The sequence below is a fragment of the Lontra canadensis genome, unplaced genomic scaffold (genome assembly GCF_010015895.1).
Source record: "Lontra canadensis isolate GAN:19392208 unplaced genomic scaffold, GSC_riverotter_1.0 scaffold4, whole genome shotgun sequence".
Lineage (NCBI taxonomy): Eukaryota > Metazoa > Chordata > Mammalia > Carnivora > Mustelidae > Lontra > Lontra canadensis.
Genome location: NW_022630998.1, coordinates 514,479 through 529,672, shown reverse-complemented (window position 1 = coordinate 529,672; position 15,194 = coordinate 514,479).

Sequence of the window (15,194 nt, the reverse complement as noted above, 5' to 3'; positions counted from 1 at the left end):
TACGGCAAAGGGGATTTTTATTTTATAAGCCTAGAGGTCTCCTAATGGGGCTGTAGGCCCATAAACGCAGTGACCCATTCACACTAATCACATTCAGAGCTTTTAAAACTTAATCTAGTGTACTCCAGCGAAGTGACTGGCAAATAGCTTACTCTCAATGCTTACGGAAAACAAACTGTTGAAAATGTTGCGACCCAATCTAGGTTTGACAAATTACCGCTATGACCTGTGTTTATATAATATTAAGAGATACCAGGACATAACAGAGTTTGCTTCGTGAGAAACAAGTTTTGGCCATGACCTTGTCCAACAATTATAGAGTTCCGCACAACATATGCAAGTAGATCCCTGGAAACCCTGAGGAGCCCGTTTATCCTGTGCATCTGTAACCCCAGTTCTTGCTTTCTGAACTGCTAACCTGCTGGGATGCTTCCTGTCTTCTCCCCTGTTTTGGGCTCCCTCCCTGTTGCACCCAGATAATGTGATTGACAAAAATGACCTCCTGATGCAAGAGAAGTGAAAAATTTCCAGATTTAGATTACTAGGGAAAAGAAGGAGATTATCAAAGATCTAAATAATGCAACTGATCGCAACACATCCTAGTAAATCATGCAAACCCAGCTAAATTAGATAGCACTGTCCATATACAATTACACTGTTTGGCTCCCATGACAGCCTTTAAATGTGACATGTTATTTGACATGTTTGCAATTAGAGCTGAGAAAAAAAAAAAATCAATTTTTTTTCTATTCCACTTAAAATAAAAAATGTACTGTTTTCCAATGAAATGCACCTTTTTAAAATTCAAGACAGACAAAAAAAGTAATACCAGAACAAACATATCACAGCTGCATTATGAAGATAGACATTTAAAGTCCAATTTTATTAGATTTTATGAAAGGGCAGAACCTAGAAGTAATTACCAGCATGTTGTATTTACTTTCACATCATTATCCTTATTCACTTGGCCCCTAGACTTGAACAGGCATTGAGGCAGACAGTAACTGGCAGTCCTGGGTGAGCTTCTGAAAAGTCTATGGGAACTGTGTCTTTTAACAACGCAGACAGGGGCATTTTCCTCCTTCCATCAGCCCTTTTGAGACCCGCTAGTGGACCAGAGAAATATGCTCTTTCTCCCTCCACCTTCTGCTTTCCCTCAAGGTTGGTATCAAACCACTTCGAATAATCCATACATGTTGGATAAGGATATTCAAAGGTGAGATTCTTAACTGAATGAAATGTTTCCAATTTCTTGTTATTCTTCCTTCTCCTTGCCCCTTACTGTTTCTTGTATCCTCTGAAGATCTAGAATTAACATTTGATATTTTTTCTCTTTCTGGGAGACATTTTGACCTTCAACATACTTTGCCCCATCATTAAGTATCAGATAAGCAATAATAATAACAACAATAGGAGAAATAATAGTAACAATAAACTAACATTATTTGTGTAGTTTCTATGCACCAGTCACTGTTGTGATTTATAAGAACTATCTCAGCTGATCTTTACAGTGACCTTATAGTTGTTATTACCATCATCAATAAATATATCTGCCATTATCAATAGATTAAGGGTCCCAGCAATCATTCTGAAGTAAATCATTATAATTCTTGTTAGTTACTTTAACACAAATAGGGGGCTTATGATATTTACATAAACTCTGAGACGAATTTTGGGTCAAACAAATCAAGCATTGTGGTAGGCAGAATAATGCCCTCCTCCAAGATATCCACATCCTAATTCTCAAAACAACTGAAGGTTACCTTATAGGTAAGAAAGGATGCTGCAGGTGTGATTAAATAAGACTCTTGAGATAGGAAGATTATCCTGGATTACAAGAGCCCTTGTGAGAGCTGGTGGGACTGTCAGAATAAGAGAGAATGGTTTTGAAAATGAAGGAAGGGGCCACAAGGTAAGGGATGCAGGTAACCTAGAAGCTGGAAAAGGAAAAGGAACAGATTCTCCTCTATAGCCTCTGAAAGAAACATGACCTGTTAACACCCTGATCTTAGCCCAGGAAAACTCATTTGGAATGGTGACTGCAGGAAGAGTAAGATAATAAATGTGTTTCTTTCAGTGACTAAATCTATTATCAGTCTTTCTGGCCAGTACCCCACTCTAAATACTATCTACATTTATGCAGATAATGTGGATTCTGTAGGTAGTGTGGACAGCCCCCATTCTAAGTCCCAGCGTTAGCCCATCTGGCATGACCGAAAACCCCCAGGCAAACCAAGATACTCCTAATAGACATGGCACTCACGAGAGCCCAGAAATTTCCCCTGAGAACTTGAGGCCAACTTTCTTTGGCAAGGCTAAATTCCTTATAACACACACCCCAAGCCGTGTTTAAAGTATGAGTGGGATTGTTCCCTTCGGAGCAAAAGAAAGGGAAAATGGGCATCTAAGACATAGAAAACAGCATGAACACAGGTACAAATGTTTGTGGCATTTCTAAAAAATACCACAGACTGTGTGGTTTAAATAATTTCTTTCCTCACATTTCTGGAACCTGGGACATTCAAGCTCAAGGTGGGGGCAAATTCAATTCTTGATGAGGGCCCTTCTCCTGGCTTGAAGATAGCCACCTTCTTGCTCTGCTCTCACATGGTGGAGAAAAAGAGCTCGGTGTCTCTTCCTCCTCATATGATGGTACTAAGTCTTTCATGGGGCCCCACCCTCATGACCTCATCTAAACCTAATTACCTCCCAAGGGCCCAAACCCCACCCAATAGTACCACCACACTGGGGGTTAGAGCTTCCACACATGGATTTGGGGAGGGACACAAACTTTCAGACTGTAACACTCAGCATTTTCCTCTATTTAGTTGAGAACGGCCCATAGGGGTCTTCCCACATAAAGGCACAGCATTATCTGTCATTTGCCTTTAACAAGCTTGTTTCTATTCAAAAGGTAATTTGAAGGTTTCTTTCTCTCTCTTCCTTTCTTTCTCTCACCCTCCCTCCCTCCCTCCCTCCTTCCTTCCTTTTTATTTATTTTAGAGAGGGAGAGTGTGTGTGTGGTGGTGGGTGGGGAGGCAAAGAGAGAGAGAGAATTCTAAGTACACTCCACACTGTGCAGAGCCCCAGGCGGGACTGGATCCCACAACCCTGAGATCATGACCTGAGCTGAAATCGAGTCCAGCGCTTAACCAACTGAGCCACCCAGCTGCCCCAAAGGTATCTTTTAATTGGTAATTAATAATAATTCCTTCCTGGGGTAAGGAAGGAATACAGGATTTCAATGCCTAAGAATATGACTTGACTATCTTTGTGTGATCTTGTGTATATATTCTTTTTAATTTTAACCTGTTAAATGGGAAGAATAATAATAATTTTTTTTTTTTTTTTTTTAGTTTTTGGAGCACCAAGGAATACTGAGATAGTTATATGCCATTGTACATGCAATGTTTCATTTACAGGACACAAAACACTGCTTTCATTTTCTGGGAGCTTTGTGGCCCTGCAGGATGTGTTTAAAGACTCATCAGTTAGAAAGCACTACTCCCCGAGGAGCCTCTGGGGAAACAAAAAATAGGAAAACCTGGGCCCTATATTCTCAGAGACCTCAAGATCTAGTTAAGGAGATAAGTTACATGGGCACAAAGATGACCCCTGAAATAAGTTGCTAGACTTAGCAGGTAAAAATACAAGATTTTCAGTTAAATGTGAATTTCTGATAATGAAAGATTTTCTTGAGATAAGTGTATTATAAATGCTGCCTGGGACATACTTGAAAACTACTTACTAGTCATCTGAAATTTAAATTTCATGATGTATCCCATAGTTTACTTGGCAATCCCACTCATCAGCCAAATGTGCAAATGAACTCTCCTGAGAATCAAAGGAGGCTCCGTAGGCTCCCCAGGAAGCAAGTTGAAGCAGAGCTGGGAGGACAAAGGTTTCAAGCCCACTGAGGTCTGTGAAGGGACACTCAAGAAGTAAGGCTGGACGGGAAAGCCAACAGACAGTGACGCGGACCTGGCCAAGTCTCCTCACCAGGAGCTCTGCATGGAGTGTCCATTAGAGGAGTCCACAGTGGTTAGAAACATCGAGGATTTTTGCACCAATGAGTTTCTCATTCTCCTCTCATCTCCCTCTCAACGCAGCTTCCTTCTTTGCCAGTCATCGATGCTCCAAATTCTAGAACGAACATACCACTGCCACCCAACAACGGAGGACCGGTTAAATCCTCTACCTTTGCACATAGCCATTCTACGGTTTCATTCAAAACGATCATAGAAAATGTTTACAAAAAAATGGGTTAAAACTCAGGTTATGTAATAGGACATAAAGTATGATCTTATTTTGTTAAAGTGTGTATTGGAGTTCACATTTATACACACATAGGTGCGCACACACACACACACACACACACACCCACCCATGGCAGGGAGATGGAAAGAGGAGAGAGAAAGAGAGAGAGAGAAGAGGAGAGAGAAACTGATAGGACATGCACTAAAATATTAAGGACAATTATCTCTGAGTGGTGGGACGATGGGAGATGTTCACTGTGCTTGTAGGTGTTAATATTTTCTAAAATTTGTACAATGAGTTAGTGTTATTTTTGCCTTATGGAGGCCAAGTCCTTATGCTTTTTTTTTCCCCCAAAGCCACTAGAACACTTGTTGGTCTTTCCTTCCCTTCCTGCAAGAATTAAATATTTTTTCTACACATCATATTTAAAGCATCATTGGAAGTTGCCATAGGAAATGATGTCGCCCCTTACTTCTTTCTGTTGGAGAGAGTGATCTAAGAAGTTTCCCGGGATTCTCCTTTCTAGAACCCTCTACACCATCAGTGACACCAAACACTACTGATAAGTGCTAGTGGTCATGGGGGAGATGATCTTTGTTTTTTCCCCTCCTACAGAGGAGGGGAAGAAGCAGCAGCTTCCCATCATACCTTCCTCTGTCTTCTTTTTACATTTCATCTCTTCTTCCTGCTGGGGAACAAAAACACCACTTTACTATTGAAATACCTTGTGCTCATCAAGAAAGCTTTCGGATTAAAGAGCTGGATGTGGAGCTGAAGAGGTTATGACAATTATTTTAAAAGATTTTATTTATTTATTTGACAGACAGAGATCACAAGTAGGCAGAGAGGCAGACAGAGAAAGGGGTCGGCGGGGGGGAAGCAGGCTCCCCATCGAGCAGAGAGCCAGATGCAGGGCTCGATCCCAGGACCCTGAGATCATGACCTGAGCCAAAGGCAGAGGCTTAACCCACTGAGCCACCCAGGTGCCCCAGCTTATGACAATTTTATTTATTAGGGATGTGGGATGGCTGGTTCACAAAATACCAACACTTCTACATTTGCCTTAAAGCTACGCTGGTCTTCTTGGTCTGTATAAACTACTGCCTTCAGCAACATTACAGGAAGGAATTATTAAATACTCTTGAGAAGAAAGAGAAAAATAAGGTCTTACTGACTTTGGATGTTTGAAGTTACTTCTTTGATACTGTCAATCCTATGACTTTTTTTTTTCTCTCTCAGTTCAGGCACAAGACGTAAGATAAGACCATGCAAAGAAAGAAGGAAGAAAATGCTTAATTCATTCATGAAGGATATTTTCACTGGAGAGATCAGTAGAAGAAAAACTGAAGATCTTTTAAAAGCCAAAAAAAAAATCTCCTAGTCTTCTTTTTTCCCTGGGGAAGAGGGGCTAAGTCTTCCTAGGGATCCAAAGAGAAAGTTCTCAACCTACCTACTCCTGATTCTCTACTCTAACCAGTGTGACGATTGGAGGAGACCTGAGTAGGCTTCCTACCAGAGGGAATTACTTGTCTGAGCCTTGGAGGGCAAGGAGGAGGGGGACAGACAAAGGAAAGCATAAGGGACAAGTGTGCAGAAAGGCCCTGATGCGGTGCAGAAGTCCTCGGTGAGTTTGGGGAACTGGAAATGGGTTGATACAGCAGGAGGGAAAAGACAGGTTTGCCAGAATGATCGCCGTAAATGCAGAGGTAGAGGGGGAGCTGATGTCAATGGCTTGACAGCAAAGTAAGGCATTTGGGGAGCCAGTGAAGGGTTTCCAACAAAAGGTTGTCTTAATCCAATTTGAATTTTAGAAAGTGACCCTGATAGCAGTTCAGGGAATGGGTCTGAGGCTGGTGGAGGGGCGGGGGGCGGAGGGAGCCAGAACAAGGAGAGACAGGAGCCTAACTTGATGGCCTGAACTGAGGCTGTGGGCATAAAAAGAGATGTGTCCCAGACACATGTAGAAGGCAAAATTGGAAAGACTGGATCATAATTAAGTGGGCTGGGACTAGGGTTCTATGTGATGGGGTGTGGTCCTGAATGCTGGATTGATTCCCAAGGTTCTGGCTCAAATGACTGAGGGATAATGGCCTTGGTCACTAAGGTAAAGGATAAAGGGAAAGCAGATTTGGGTGGCAGGGAAGATGATGATTTGGCTTTTGGACACTCTGAGTTTGTAGTATGTGGTAGATTGTGTTTTCCAGAGATGATCCCAACCTTATCTTTCTTTCACATGCTCTTGCTACAATGTTACAATGTGACTTTGGTATGCCCACCACCAAGAGATAGAGGCCTATGTTCCTTCTCCCCGCCCTGCTGCCCTCCCAACCTTGGTGGGACTTGGTGACTGCCATGACAAATATAGAATATGATGGAGTTGATGCCAGGTGACTTATAAGGCTGTATCATAAAAGTTGCACATATGTCTACTTGGCCCTCTCGAGAGGCTTACTCTCAGAACGCAGCTGCCATACTGTGAGGAAGTCCAAACTAGCACAAGGCAGAGACACCCCACGGAGAGGCCATGTGTAGGCTTTCCTGCAAACAGCCCCACTGAGGTTCCAAGCAACAGGTACATCAACGATCACACATGTGAGTGAAGGCATATCCAGATGATTTTAGGCCCAAATGATCAAGTTGTCTGAGACTTGAATCACCCCAGTTGATTGAGTTGGCACATCACAGATCAGTCATCCCTCTTGTATCCCCTCTGAATTCCTGGCCCAAAGAATCTGTGAGCACAGTATCATGGTTGTTCAATACCACTCCATTTTGGGATGGTTTGCTACATGGCAATAGTTATGGGGAATCGGAGACATGGGAGGTAGGTATTCAGAAGAAATTGTCCGGTGAGGATCTGGCTGTGTGTCCTGGAGCTCCCAGTGTAGGTTGAGGCTGGAAAGGCTGAACTGGCCATCACAGGCACAAAGACTATAACAGAAAACACAGATGCAGGTGACCTCCCAGAAAGTGTCATAAGTAAGAAGACAAGAAGGGAAGATCTGGAACCTGAGAATGGACTTACAGTTGAGGAGGAGTTAGAAGAGAAGCAGCACACAGAAGGAGCTAAGAATGATGCTGGTCAGGGTTGAGACAAGGAGCTAGAAATAACTACAAGTATTTCAAATGAGGATGCAGGTGTTTACTAAAACATTGGAGGGGCTGGGCATCTGACAGTAGCTTCCTGGTTTATTGCCATAGGTGTAGTGCAGAGTCAGAGTGCTGCTGCCACCCTCCAGGGGATCAGGGACCCCTGGCAACCTCATAGAGCCACCTCAGCACAGAGTTGATGACAGGTAGGGGACTGTGGAGGCTGCTCTCCTCCACAGCCCACACCTGTTGCCACTGCTGGGGGAAAAGAATAATGCTCACTTTCCAAATCCAACACAATGCCTCTCACTGTGTCCAAGAGCACAGATTTTATCCAAAACCCCAATGCAAAGGAACAGAAAAAAATGTATCCCAAGCTACTCCTGGTAGAGAGCCTACAAGGGAGGTGAGAATGAATATTTATGACAAAACTCAACTGAACCAAGCCAGGATATAACCGTTTGACTTTCCAAAGACGTGGGGGTAGCTTGAGGTGCAGAAGAGAGCCCACTTCTCCTCCTCCATCTTTCTTTAAAAAAATATTTTATTTACTTATTTGAAAGAGAGAGTGAGAGCAAGCTTGGGGGGAGCAGAGGGAGAAGACAACTCCCCACTCTGCAGGAAGCCCGAAGTGGGGCTCCATCCTAGGACCCTGGGATCATGACCTGAGCTGAAGGCAGAAGCTTAATGGACTGAACCACCCAGGTGCCCTGAGAGCCCACTTCTGAAGCCAAGCCAGGCAGTGAAATGGAGCAGCAAGATGGCAGTGGATTTGGGAGTCCAACGATCTTGAGTTCAAATCCCCGTTTGGTCACATACCATGGGGTTCACCATTTCCCCAGGCTTCTGTGTCATCTACTGTCCAACACGGAAGAAAAGGCAAATAATGCAATGTTGTTGGGAGAACAGAGAGCAGTACGTGTTGGGGGCTGAGCACAGAAAGGAACCCGGAGGCAGATGCCAACGGTGGCTTGTGTTATTTGTAACGCAGCAAGTGAGGTGTGAGGCAATCCAGCAGTGGGCAGGTCCCTGTCCATACTGCGGGGGAGGGTTCCATCCACCTAAGGGATGAAAGGCAATGCACCCGTGAAGCAGAAACTTCCTGAATGGCGTTTTGTCAGATTTTATTCAAGAGCCCTTGATTTAACACTGCTTCTTCAGGGATCTTTAGATAAAAGATGGCTTATATCCCCTTAGAGAATTAGTTTCAACACATACTTTGAAAGGTGGAAGAAAGTGGCCCAAACAACAACATAAATTGCCAAGAGATCATTTAAAGTGGGGGGTTGCAGGTGGGTACCAAACTGGCAAGGTTCAGAGCTGACTCTACCCCTCCGTGCACCGTAAGCTTGTTCTGATCCTAGGGAGGGCTCCTTAGCCTCCTACAGCTTGTGAATGCCCGTCTGTCTCTGATCCCACCTGCTGTATTTCCAGTTGCTAAGTGAGAGTCCAAAAGACGTTACAGTCAAAATACAGCGTGTACAATTTAAGAATGCTTAGCATTGTGTAGTGGCAAGATCGCAGCTGGCTTTTGATCCAGGTGACGTTCCTTCTGAGCTGGGTCGCCATAGACCCATTCCAAACCTCTCTGAGCCTCAGTGGTCCTTATGTAATAGCAAAAATGGACTCATGCCCTTGCAGGGTGGCTGTGAGGATGAAATGAAATCAGTAATTGATGACAGCTGCCATTTATTGACATGTACGTGCCAGGCCTTGTGCCTAAGTGCTTTTTTTTTTTTTTTTTAAAGATTTTATTTATTTGACAGAGAGATCACAAGTAGGTAGAGAGCAGGCAGAGAGAGAGAGGGAAGCAGGCTCCCCAAAGATCAGAGCACCTGCTGCAGGGCTTGATCCCAGGACCCTGAGATCCTGACCTGAGCTGAAGGCAGAGGCCTAACCCCTGAGCTACCCAGGTACCACCTAAGTGCTTTATATACATCTACTTCATTTACTCCAGGAGGCTTGGTTATCACTAGATTGGAGATAAGGAACCTGAAGTTTAAAGAGATTAAGTAACTGGTCCCAAATCACACAGATGCAAAAATGCTGCCTAGGCTGGATTTGAACCCCTGCTGATGGAAGGGCCCAGCATGGGGTCTGGCATTCAGGAAGTCCTCAGGAAAAGGAAAATGGTATTTTTTACTGGTCCAGTGCACTCCCTCATTTGACAGATCCTAAACTGATTCAGAGAAACTTACCAAGAGTGTAGGTAGGGTTAGGGTTGTATCTTTATTGTGTATCTTCTGATTAAAGTCCAGTGCTTTTTAGGTTAACCTAAAGCTGTCCTTCCCCACATCAAATCCCATTTTAGGAAGACTGTAATGTGAAACTTGGAAGGGCTGGAGATCAAAGGAAACATGTGCATGCCAACAGCGCTCTCTACTGGATTTTCAGGGAACTGCATGGGGACCCACTGGCTGTTGACTAGTAAGAAAAGATTTATTTATGTACCATAACCTTACATCTCAGGGGACTACGTTGTCCTCCCTGCTTTTTTAAATTTAAATTTAAGTTTTTGTTATTTTTACAGGAACCCGTGTGTCCTTAAGTCTTTTATTTTTCCTAGAAACTCATCCTTGGCCTTTGAAAATTTTTGTGATTCTGCCCAGAAGGGGCGTGACCCAGGCTTAGGGAGTTCTGTGATTTTCCTCTATGATTCTAGCATGTTCTCACCAACTTCCAGCTGCCCCTTACTGATCACTACTTTTGTGATTACTCTACCCAATGCCATTAATTTCAGGTGTGCTGGTGAACAACAGGGTAACAGAAGCATGAACTATGGAAAGACAGGTTTATGGTGGAAGGTTTCTCTCCTCTCAATGCTGCAAAAATCACGTGGGAGAACCAACCTGCTCCCACAACCCTGTATTTGACTCCAGCTTTGGGTCTGCACTTCTCTGTCCACCAAACTAAACAAATGTTTGGTATATATTCTGTAATGAAAAAAACCCAGAATCTTTCAGCATCTAATTCGGGAGATGAAACAGATGGCTTTCAATGACCACTATTTATTCAGTTACTAGTATTTGGAGCAAATGCTGGTGTTTCTAAATGATGAACACATTGACAGCCAAATCCCTGCTCTCACTGAGAGTTTAAGGGGACATAGTAAGTTATTTGCACTGCATGGTGCCTGCCATTCAGAAAGCAATTAATACAGAATGGCTAGGACAAACAAAATGAAATAAAACAAAACCATTATGTTCCCAAGGCCAGCACAAACTCTCTAATCTCCTCAATTCCTTCTAGAGATTGGGCACTGGCAGGCTCTTGGAATGAGAATCTGATTGCTGGGTACTCTATTCCCAGCACCAGTCTCTTGCCTCATCAGCCTGCTGCTCCTGGCATTGGAAACAGTTATTTTCTTATTTTCTTCCTTCCTTCTTTCCTTCCTTCCTTCCTTCCTTCCTCCATTCCTTGATTTAAGTAGGCTCCATGGCCAGTGTGGAGATGAATACAGGGTTGAACTCATGACCCTGAGATGGAGACCTGAACGGAGATCAAGAGTCAGATGCTTAACAACGGACCAAACCACCAAGGTGCCCCACAAACCTGTTTTCTTCCCCTTCAATCCTCCTTCAATTACCCAAGAGTTTGCTTTTCTGTCCTTTATTTTCAAGTTAAACATAATTCACCCAAATTTCTTAATAGCTCTCTTCCAGAAAAGAGAGAGAAGATGGGGTTGCAGGGAGGAAAGGAACTCCATTATAGTGCTGACAGAACCTGCTGATACTGGCCTGGATGTCGGTCCCTGTCTTATTCAGGTGGCATTTTCACCAGTGGGGGCCTGGCCAAGACCCACTGATGTATACAATGTGACAAGAGTTTCTGTTACTACCTCAAATCTGACTGTATTTGTGTAAGCATTTCACTGAAAGGGGTCAGTTGGCAAAGAGCACGGACTAAGACAGCCCTGGGCTCACAGCCACATCCGTCACTCGGTCACTGGGCAGTCTTGGGTGATTTAATTTCTTCGAGTTCTTCAACTCTCAATTATTGGTAATGGCAACAGGATCTCTGTCAGCAGCTCTTGCGAGGGTTATAGGAGAAAATGGACAGAGCTGCAGGGCACTGTGTGTGGCAAAAAGTAAGCTTTCAATACTTGGTGATTTAATAAAAGTTGGCTGAGTTCCTATCGTGCCATCTAGCTGGGGAAGACAGATGTTCAATTTAAGATAATCTGGAATGATGTTCTGTGAAGAAAAATAAAGCAGCATAAGGGCTAGACAGTGACTAGGGTGCTTTTTGACGGAGGGAAAGCTTTTTGGTTTCTTTTTGTTTGTTTGTTTGTTTGTTTTTGAAAGGAAAGGCTTCCCTGGGAAAATGGCATTGGGGAAGAGACATTAAGTGAACTACGAGACCCAAGCCGTGGGGATGATGACCCCAGAAGTAGTGTTCCAAGAAGACCACTAAGCTCTGGAGCAGGGGTGCACTTGGACATGGAACATCAGCAGGTGAGCCTGGCTGGTGTGAGGGGACAAGCTGGAGGAGTCCGAGAGGTGGTGGGTAGTCAGCTTCTAGGTGGCAGGCAGGACCTGCAAAATCACAGGAAGGACCAGTCAATGAGCAGGGATGGTGTTTGGGCCAAAGATCCAGAAGAGGCCACCACAGTTTTCTTTCTTCTTGGCTGCTTCACATTTGGCCATTTTTGCCCTGGGCTTAGTCAAGGGTGGATATCTGTGTATCCAGTCCCAACCTGGAAAATCATTCTCCTTCATGACCGTTTTTTGATCTCTCCTTGATTGTGGAGAATGTGAAGACTCACGAGACCTGGAGCTCATGGTGTCTGGGTCCGAGAACGCCTCCGAATTTTCTCTATCCTGGGATCCATTCTGCCTTCTTGATTCAGTTCCGGCATTAAGATCATTATTAATATCAAATGCTTCCTAACAGTAGCTTATTTTATTGGTGGCTCAGGAAGGTTTTAGAATTACACATTTGAAAAATCCACTGATAAGCGTTGAGCAAATTAACCCGGGTAGCTTGCTCATCCCACAGACATGAAGGTTGCATTTGCTTTTCCCAGGAACAAAAACCCAAAGCTATCGATTGCTTCTTTCCTTCAGGACACAGAAGTAAATATTTTATTTCCCAACTTGAGAAATATTGCAAGGCAGAGAGTCATCCTGAAAACATAAACCTGTCTATCAAGAATGTGTTTAGTGATACAAAACAGACTCTTGAACCTACAAGAATCATTTTTTATCAGAAATGCATCTTGTTTTGAAGGATATTTAAGTTGAGCCCCTATGTATGTGGGGCATGTGTATAAGCATATACATATGCCTACACACACACACACACACACACACACACTCACACACGCATAACAAATTATGCCGAAGCTTAGTGACTTGAAACAACAAATCTATCTTAAATATTTGGTGGTCCAGGCATCCAGGCACAGAACATCTGGGTGGCCCCAGCTCATGGTCTGTCACTAAGCAGTAACCAGGCTGTTGGCTGAGACTTTAGCTATCTTGAGGTTTGACTGGGGAGGGATCAGCTTCCAAACTCATGTACACTGTATATATTTTGAGTCTGCAGTATGCAGCCTCCAAGATGGGTTCCCTGTCATCCCCTCTCCCCTGGAATTCTTGCCCTTGTGTGAATTACCCCCTCTTCAGTGCTGGCCCTTGTGACTTGATGCGAACAAATGGAAAAGCAAGGAGATGTCACTTCTGAGATTAGTATGCTGAAGGACTCTGGCTTTGGTCTCGTGCGCCTTCTACTCTTGAACTTGTTCCCTCTGAGAGAAGCCGGCTGCCATGTTGTAAGCTGCCATGTTGAGAGCTGCCCTGTGGGGAAGCCCTTTTGGTAAGGGACCAGTGTCTTTAACCAGTAGCTAGTGAGGCTCCAAAGCCCTCCCAGGGAGTGTGGAAGCCGATCCATCCCCCATTAAGCCTCAAGATAGCTAAAGCCTCAGCCAACAGCTTTATCTCAGTCTACTAACAAACCATGAACCAGAGACTCCCGGAGGAACTGTGCCTGGATTTGAGACCCACAGAATCTGTAAGATAATGTTTATTGTTGTAAGTCATGAAGCTTTGGGATAAGTTGTTATTGAGTGACAGAGAATGAACAGGTAACTCACACAGAAATTTTTTTTCTTCTGGCTTTTTTGTGACATCCTGGTTCAAACAAATACTTGAGGAGTATGCTGCTTACTAAGAGCACTAGGTCTGTGTTCTGAGTCCAGAAATCTCAGTCGAAAGTCTAAGAGTCAAGGAGCTTTTACTACAGAGACCGAAAAGCACGTAAACAAAGCATTTTATGCCAAACTAGTAGAACAAATGCTTTAAAATTCTTTCCATTATTATTAACTGTTCTGAAATACATTAAGACATAATTGAGGAGTGCATTCATTTCAACACGGATTGATCTATCACATTCCACTTGCGGGGGGCAGGTGCACAGGGTACAAGATGACACACAGCCCTGCCTCCAGTAGCTTGCAGCCAAGTTCACAGTTGTCATACCAGACAATCTCCAGTGTTACCACTACCACGTAACAGGCTCCGAGAAATTTCCTGATGTCCTCTAAGAAGTCTATCATTTGGATTAAAACTTGATCAGTTCTGGCACTGGCATTTGCTCTTACAAAAAGCCAGACCAGAGGAATGAGAAACCACAACTTGGGTCTAGATTATGGATCAGGGGCAAAATAAGGACTGAAGTACCATCTCTTTCATTTACCTGGAAAATTCCACCAGGTGCAAAGTAGTTATAAATATTGTTTAAGATTCCAGAGCTAAGTAGTTACATGGGGCTAAAGAGAATGGTTTACTGATGAACAGCTGGAGGTAAGACAAAAAATATCCCCAGAAACATTGAGATGGCAGCAAAGCAAATAGCTCTGTTTATAGGGGAAAAGGGCCTCAAATAAACACATAAATAAACCCAAAAGAAGAAGCACTGACATAATCATGAGTACTTCTCACATTAAGAGACCTGGAATGCCGCAAATTATGTTTACTTCACTAAATGTGAATGCAATATCGCTAAGGCTTATTTAAAGAGTCAGGAAGAAATGAGACTAGAGTTAAACTGGATGCGTTGGCCAGAGTGTCTTTAAGACTTGCTTTCAGAGTCATTAAAATCACTTGGAAATCCAGTGACCTAATAACTACCAAAGACCAAAGCTCATAAGTATTTGTTTATCTCTAGTTTCAGCTTCTACTCTGTGATGTATGTACACATACAGGGACTAGTCTCACCATCGAAGATTTGCTCCCAAAGAAAACTGCATCCCTTTCCTGGAGTGTTTACAGCTCTCCATGTGTCCTTCTTCCTCTCCAAACCATGAACCCTCTAAAAGGGCTCTAATTCATTTCTTTAATCCCCAGGTAGCCCCATCGCTGGCCCATAGTAGATGATCAAATCATGCCAGTTGAATCAATGACAAAGTGAAGAAGTTGGAAGGAGAACTCAGTGGTAGCCTTCATATCATAATTCTTCACGAGATGACAATCTCACCAGATCTTTACTTCCCCCACAAAGGACCACCATCCACAATGTGAACCGAAGGGGCTCCCCTGTGCACGAACTCTCAATTTGTGATCATCACCCTGAATCTTGAATTGCTTTTTCTACACTGTCTCCTTTACCCACTTCTTGTATTTCTTCTGTGCTGGGGTGGAGTTTCCAATAGAGCATTGCCATGACATGGTGAGCAGAGACAGAGACAGAGACAGAGGCTTCCCATCCATCCACCACTTGTGGGAGATGGGGTCAGTGGCTACCCGGAATCATTGTTATCTTTTTGCATGACTTGAGAAAAATCAGAGCCAAATAAACTCAAGAAATAAATACTGATTTAACTTCTCTCATTCAACTTAGGGTGTTCA